The sequence below is a fragment of the Thalassophryne amazonica genome, chromosome 17, assembly GCF_902500255.1.
Source record: "Thalassophryne amazonica chromosome 17, fThaAma1.1, whole genome shotgun sequence".
NCBI lineage: Eukaryota > Metazoa > Chordata > Actinopteri > Batrachoidiformes > Batrachoididae > Thalassophryne > Thalassophryne amazonica.
The window spans coordinates 62,588,992-62,596,068 of record NC_047119.1 but is presented as its reverse complement, the minus strand read 5'-3'; the positions used below and the strand labels follow the sequence as shown (position 1 = coordinate 62,596,068).

Sequence of the window (7,077 nt, the reverse complement as noted above, 5' to 3'; positions counted from 1 at the left end):
ATGACAACATGCTTGCAAGTCGCTCGCATGTTAAATATCTGGGCCTTTTTTTGGACCAATTTCTGGATGAGAGCTGATAGTGGACAATATAATCAGGAAGTCCACTCCAAAATTTAAGATTCTGTATCAGCAGGCTAAGCACATTAGCCAAGAAACTAAAAGACTATTAGTCTTGGCAGTTATTCAGAATCACTATGACTATGCTGGCACTTCATGGTATTCTGGGCTAACTAAAAGATGCAAAGACAGATTGCAAGTTTCCCAGAACAAAATTGTTAATTTTCTTTTGTATGCACTGGCCAGGATGCATGTTGGTGCTGCTGAGTTTACTCAGGTCAAAATGTCGCCGGTCCACCTGCACGTTGCCCAGCTCAAGCTGAACCTTGTTTCTAAAATTCTTCATGGTATGGCCCCCAGTTATTTTTCAAATTAGTTCCACTTGGTTCAAAATTTACATTCCATCAACACTCAGTCTCATGCATCTTCCCTGCAGATTCCTCACTTCAAGGTATTCGACAAATCTTCCTTTGTATACACCTCCATTACATTAATAACCTTCCAAGTAGTATAAAAACTTTGACCACTCTTGATCATTTTACATCAGTTGTTAAATATCATTTTTTTTATGTAATTAACTCACCAGTTTTTAACAAAGTTAGTTCAGTTTTTTCTTTTTCTTTTCTTTTTGGTTTAGTTCTTTTTTCTTTTAGTCATTCTAATTGAGATTAGTCATTGTGTTGTTTAGTTTATTTTTTTTAGGTTTAGTTGCAGTTTTCTGTATTTTTCTTTATTATCCTATCTTTTTGTTATTCTAGTCTATCTTTTTATTATTATTTGTCATAATTAGTATTTGTTTATTATTATTTTTATTATATTTACTATTGGTATTATTATGATAGATATTATTGTCATCATTACTTTTGGATTATTATCACTCTATTATTATTTATTTGTTTGTTTGTTTTTTATTATTTGTTAGTATTACAAACACTATACAGTACCTGTAACCATGATTGTCTCTTGACTTGTAAGAACCACATTCAAAATAAGCGTTTATGCTTTAATGCTTTAATGTGTTATCCTGGTTTATAATGTCATATTTACCTGTTGTGTGTTTGTATGCATTATTTGCCAAATAAACAAATAAAAAAAATCTAAAATTGTGTGTATGTTGTAATCATTCATTTTCATGGAGCAATTTGTGACATTCAAGAGACTCAAGTGAGTGATTATAAAAGGTGATAGCATGTCATATCACTGCAATGCTCTGGCATGTCGTACACGGCAGGTAGAATTTAATTGAAAAAAATGCACGCCTTAACTCGCACGCGATGCGCACTGGCCAGTTCGGATTGTAATTAAAGTGCACCCTAGCCAGCCACTACTATGTAGTAAGTAAAGTGTGATGCTTTGTTACCTGACCGGAGTACCACGTGAACTGTGAAAATAAGGGCTCCAGTGAGCAGTTCGTGATTGTAATTAAAGTGCATGTATACACATGCATTTTAGCTTGCATGCGGTGCACGTTGGCCATTCGGATTGCAATTAAAGTGTACCCTAGCCAGCCACTACTATAGTATGTAAAGTATGATGCTTTCTACCTGGGTCGTGATCTAATATATAAGGCTGACTGTGTGTGTGTGTGTGTGTGTGTGTGTGTGTGTGTGTGTGTGTGTGTGTGTGTGTGTGTGTGTGTGTGTGTGTGTGTGTGTGTGTGTGTGTGTGTGTGTGTGTGTGTGTGTGTGTGTGTTCATACACATAAGCTTTCAACCTAAGGGCCCCAGTAACCTCCCCCTTGGTGCCCCCAGTCACCATACCAAGTTTGGAGTGGATTGTTTAATTACTGTGGCTTTGCCAGTGGTGTCAAAAGTACACACATTTGTTACTTAAGTAGAAGTATAAATACTGCAGTTTAAAAAACTTGACCTCTTTACTCAAGTAAAAGTGAAAAAGTATGTGCTCCAAAACCTACTTAAAGTATAAAAGTATAAAGTAACCTTTAAAAAAAAACAACAAAAAAAACCCCCAACACCACCTGCATGAAAATGTTTCAATTCTAGAAGCTCTGAAATACAATCTGGGACTATTCCAGACAATAAACTGCAGTGAGTGCAGCATCCATTTAGTGAGAAAAAAAAAAAACAACTTTCCTTATTCAGATTCATTCCAGTAGTATTCTGCTCTTACTAGGATGCAGCAGTTTTCTAGTTTGGCAGATAGTTCTGGAGGAAATCACTGAAGAAATTAACACATTGAAAATATGGTTTGACCGAAACAAACTGTCATTAAACTTAAATAAAACAGGGATGAAATGGAGGTGTAAGAGTCACTAGGTGTTCACAGGAAACATTTATTTCTGTATGTATGTATGTATGTTCATTGTTAGTTGCTTTTATATTTTATTTTCTGTTGTGTTTCTATTCAGGTTCTTTTTGTCTCTTTCTCTGAAATTGTATATAATAAGATTATTAATATATAAACAAAAATAAATGTAAGAAATATTCCAATTTGAAAACAAATGCACCCAAACGTGAAGACAGCTATAAATAAACAGCAAGCTCATGTTTGCAGGTGCAAAACTTGTGACAAATGTTCTAAAACCTCAGTATAATATAATATAACCTTTAACACAAAAATTAAAACCATTGCAGTGCTGTGCAGAATTTAATATGGTGTCATTATAAGCAGTAACCTTGACTTTTTCCTCACCTCCTTCAGTTTTAAATGACTTCCAGTGATCCTGGCATAGGACTTGTTTGGACCTCAGCATGACAGACTCGAGGTCAGATTATTTGGTTGGGATCAAACTGATATGGGTCGGGTGTGTGCACTGTCACTGAGAAACAACCAGTCAAAGTCTGAGTTTTGGAGAGAGAGAGCATCCAAAATGGAAAAGTAGATGAAACCACATGTAACTGTATGTGTTTTTTTGTGAAATTACCATTAAATCACACAGTTTTTAAATATGGCAGCATGGGGGTTTAATGGTTATCACTGTTGCCTCACAGCAAGTGAAGAACAATAAGTTCTTCCTACTTGGAGTAGAAAGAAGTAGAGTCTTGCGTGGTGAGCGTGCATAAAGACCTTGGCGGTTGAGTGCATTATTTACTGTTTTCTTTGAAACAGTGTACCTGCTAATTCCAGGTCTTTCTGAAGTGGTCATTGGCTCTTGGACACTCTTCTATGTTATTCTTTCCACGTTCGGGTTCTTTCCACTTTCGGATTATGGCCCACAGTTTTCACTGGTACATTCAGAAGTTTAGAAATCCTTCTGTAACCAATGTCATGATATGTTTTGCAACAATAAGGTTGGAAAGATCTTGCAGCCATTCTGCTCTGTGTCACCCTGATCCCGTCAGATCTTAGAAGCTAAGCAGTGCAGGATCTGGTTAGTACTTGGATGGGAGACCTGTTCAGAACCAGTGTTGCCACAATTACTTTGAATAAGTAATCCAATTACTGATTACTCCTTGAAAAAGTAACTTAGTTACTTTACTGATTACTCAATTGTAAAAGTAACTAAGTTAGATTACTGGTTACTTTTTTAGTTACTTTCCCATGCCGACAACAACCCTCTGCCACCTCAACATGACAGTGATACCTGTTTTGCCAAAATTCACTTTGTAGTCACCCTTTCTTGACTTCAATGAAAATAAATACTTGTTTTATAAAAAGTAAAATAAAGACTTCTTTCTTGACCTCATATTTAACTGTTGACAGCATTGTGACAGTAAAACTTGCAATTTCTAACCTACATTGTTTATAAATGTAACTATTAAATCCTTTCTAACATTTTTCTAACATTTAAATTCTCTCTAAATATTTTACTTGTCAAAATTATTATTATTATAAGTAGTATTAGTAGTTATAGTAAAAAAAAAAAAGCCTTCAAAACTGGACCTTTAATCTAGGGGTGTTGTGGGGTGGGGGTGGGGGGCACATCCCTGCCCCACGCCCCCATTCCATCTGGATTCACCCCTGCTTTGGCATTTGAGCACAAAGAATGGATAACATGTATTTATGCAGAAAACATGACCAGATTTACAGGTAAGAAAGTTTTATTGCGTTTTCACATCATGTGGTCCTCAGAAAGAGAGTTTAGGTGCATTTGAGTGGAAAAGTGTTAGTTGTTGACGCGTCGCGGAGGATCAGCTGTTTTTAGTGCATAGATACGGAGCGGCTCAGCTCAGAATTCTAAATAAAGGAGGGAAAAAAGCATAAAAGTGTCTTTGTAAAGATCAGTGCAGGTGTGCTGTTGTCACCGTGCTTTAAGAGGTGAGGACGAGCCGTAGCTGCTGCAGAAAACCGCGGATGAAAAGCTCACAGCTCACTTAAAGTGGGTAGTTCAGTTGAACCCTGACCCCCTGCCCACGGACCAAGTTTAATGCTGCTATCGACCCACAATGCAAAAATAATAGTAACGCACAGTGACTTGGAGAAGTAACTTTAATCTTATTACTGATTTGGAAAGATTAACGCGTTAGATTACTCGTTACTAAAATAAGTGATCTGATTACTAAGTAACCCATTACTGGCATCACTGTTCGGAACACCAGCGGCTGTGTGTGTTTCTCCAGGTAAAACTGGAGTTGCGTCAGGAAGGGCATCTGGCATACAACCTGTGCCAAATACCGATGCGGATCTGGCTATATCCGCTGTGGTGACCCCGAACAATACGGGAGCAGCCAAATGGACAACCACAAGGTTGCAAAGATCTCGAGAGAGCTTTTTGCTTTTACTCATCATGAGATGTTTCTTCTGCGACACCTTTAGTAATGAGCAGTGTTGGGCATGTTACTTTAAAAAAAGTAATTAGTTATAGTTACTAGTTACTTTTCCCAAAAAGTAACTGAGTTAGTAACTCAGTTACAGCATTATAAAAGTAATTACTTACTAGGGAAAGTAACTATTGCATTACTTTTTAAATGTTCAAATATGTCAATGATTTTGGATCCCCCCACCCCCCATTGAACTTTAATTTCAACTGTATGCTCAATTATTTCTAATAAAACTGAATATTAAATATGTTTAGTGAATTAAACAGACACTTAATAGAATAAATAATTAACAGAAAAGATTGTACACTAATCTCACTCATTCATCTTCAACCGCATTTCCGGGTTCGGGTCGCGGGGGCAACAGCTCCAGCAGGCTTTCCTGGGCCACATTAACCACTTCTGACTAGGGGATCCTGAGCTGGTCCCAGACCAGTGTGGAGATATAATCTCTCCACCTAGTCCTGGGTCTTCCCCGGGGTCTCCTCCCAGATGGATGTACCTGGAACACCTCCCTTGGGAGGCGCACAGGGGGCATCGTTACCAGATGCCCGAACCACCTCAGCTGGCTTCTTTCAATGCGAAGGAGCAGTGACTCTACTCTGAGCTCCCCACAGATGACCGAACTTCTTACCCTATCTCTAAGGGAGACACCAGCCACCCTCCTGAGGAAGCCCATTTCGGCCACTTGTACCCGTGATCTAGTTCTTTTGGTCATGACCCAACACTCATGACCATAGGTGAGAGTAGGAACGAAGATTGACCAGTAGATCGAGAGCTTTGCCTTTTGGGTCAGCTCCCGTTTTGTCACAACAGTACGGTAGAGTGAATGCAATACTGCCCCTGCTGCGCCGATTCGCCGGCCAATCTCACGCTCCATCGTCCCCTCGCTCGTGAACAAGACCCCGAGGTACTTGAACTCCTTCACTTGGGGCAAGGCCGTATTCCCTACCCAGAGTAGGCAATCCATCGGTTTCCTGCTGAGAATCTACGCTATTTTAATGTTGCTGTGGGGCAGTGTGAGACAAGACACCAATCAAATTTAATATATTATTCAATATATTGTCTTTACTATATTTATAATAGCAGGGCATTCAAACATCATAGATATTTTAGAATTTTTGAGATTTCATCAAATATTACAAAAATTACATTATGCTCATTCACATGAAAATTCAGTAGGTATATCTTATATATTATATTCCAATTCTAAGGTGAACTATGCTAGTATACTAAGGTATATCTAAATATCTAAAAAAGGAAGAGTAAAATAGAAGAGTAGAAAAGATTAGAGAAGAGCCACTTAGGTGCCTGGGCTTGAGAACCAGGGATGGTAGGTTCGTTAACACGGTTTTAAAAAGGAATAGTTTTGTTGTGAAAGTGTAGTGACACGGACCCACAACAGGGGGCGTTAATGAACGGACAATGGATAAGCCAAAAAGCAACAATTTAATGTTGTGAAACGCAAAACGAAATACAGACAATAACAGAGGATGAGGATGGTCAATCATACACAAGGTGATGTGTGGGCAGGCTCGAAGACAGAAGACGTCTGGCCAGAGAAGAGCCGGATCCCACACAGTTTCCACCGCCAACGGATCTGAAGAACACCGGAGCCGCCAAGTCCTGCGCCCCAGGTGGCCACTGTCTTCAGCAGTCAGACCCGGTACTGCTGGCAGAAACAGTTAATGGTGGGTGTGTGAATACACACCCAGCAATCTTTCAGTGCTTAATTCGTCCAGGAGGGAAAACCTCCACCTCCAGACACAGAATCACCCGTGCAGCTCCTGTCAGTCACTTCCCTGGAAGGAGTGAGAGGCGAAGACGTCGCGCTTACACTATCCGCCAATCCAGCTTCAGACTGTAGCCACAGGAAAACGGCTGCACACAGAACAATGTTTAGTCACAGAAAGTCACCGCAGAGAAGGTTACCTGAGTGGTAGCTGATTTCTCGGCGGGGAGGTGGAGTTGCAGTCCAGCTTTTATGGAGGATGTGGTTGATGAGTGACAGCTGGTGTTGATGATGTGTGACAGCTGTCACTCCCAGTAGGTCCGACGCCCTTTCGTGCTTGGAGCCCGCACTCCAAGCAGGGCGCCATCTGGTGGTGGTGGGCCAGCAGTACCTCCTCTTCAGCGGCCCACACAACAGGACCCCCCCCTCAACCAGGCTTGTCCGGGTGCCGGGCGTAGATGTCGGCCAGGAGGGCCGGGTCCAGGATGAAGCGCCTCTTCACCCAGGAGCGTTCTTCGGGTCCATACCTTTCCCAGTCCACCAGATACTGGAACCCCCGACCCTTACGAC

At 40.4% G+C, this 7,077-nt stretch overlaps 1 long non-coding RNA gene across 1 annotated transcript; it reads left to right on the top strand.

Moving 5' to 3' along the window:
* Positions 1–3,263: 3,263 nt before the first annotated feature.
* On the top strand, positions 3,264–4,921 carry LOC117530157. Its single transcript, XR_004566199.1, has 2 exons — positions 3,264–3,308; positions 4,705–4,921. It is a non-coding gene; the product is annotated as an uncharacterized LOC117530157 (long non-coding RNA).
* The last annotated feature ends 2,156 nt before the right edge of the window (positions 4,922–7,077 follow it).